This window comes from Cottoperca gobio, chromosome 5, assembly GCF_900634415.1.
Source record: "Cottoperca gobio chromosome 5, fCotGob3.1, whole genome shotgun sequence".
Lineage (NCBI taxonomy): Eukaryota > Metazoa > Chordata > Actinopteri > Perciformes > Bovichtidae > Cottoperca > Cottoperca gobio.
This window is the reverse complement of record NC_041359.1, coordinates 19,015,347-19,016,189: the sequence shown is the minus strand read 5'-3', so window position 1 is coordinate 19,016,189 and position 843 is coordinate 19,015,347.

The following is an 843-nucleotide window of genomic DNA, read 5'->3' as shown; positions in this document are numbered from 1 at the left end:
ATTAAATCAACTCTTGTTTTACTTATTGCATCTTGTGTTTACATGTTTGTGATGTGTTTAATGAATTGTCCCACTAGGAGGCAGCAGAGTCACAATCCTGTCAAGTAAATTCTGCCCATGAGGACTTTGCCCTCCTAATATTTATTTTAATTCAAGACTTAATTTTAAGAAAGATAATCTGCTAATTGTGGTCCGAGCACTGGATCCTGAACATGAGGAGTCCAAACCTCCTTCCTCTCTCTTTTACTTCCCTCCCTACCTCTTGGCTATTTCCATTTTCATTGCACTGTCCCCTCCCTCCTTGTGCCGCACCCCTCCCCCGTTTTTCTTATCCTGAGGTGAGAACACAGTGTGCACATCTGGAGGTGATCCTGACTGCAAAGGAGTAGCCTGTTGGAAGGGGTATGAGGTTAAAGATGCACTGCACCCTGTATGTATATATCTATGTGTGCATGTGTGCCTCGAGGGTGTCATGAGACCCGGCCTCCCAAATGCTCCTGATTACAAACAGCTGGCGGGCTGTGGCCTCGACCAATCAGACAAGCTGCTGGCTGTGACATCAGGTGGAAGGAGGGAGGTGGTCAGGATATTTTAGATGGGTTTTTTTAGCCTCTGAATTAAATCAACAACATCAGGCTGATCCATTAAACTGTAGCACTAAAATGCTGCCAGCTGGTCAAGATACACATCATATTTAACCACTATGTCCTTTCAGCTTGTCTGTCTGTGTATTACATTGATTATTATAAAGTGGGTCCAGCATCATTATGGCTCATGGCCAGCACAGGGCCAATTAGCTGAGGAGGGACCCTGGGCCTAATGTCTCTGTTCTAAGACTTAAGC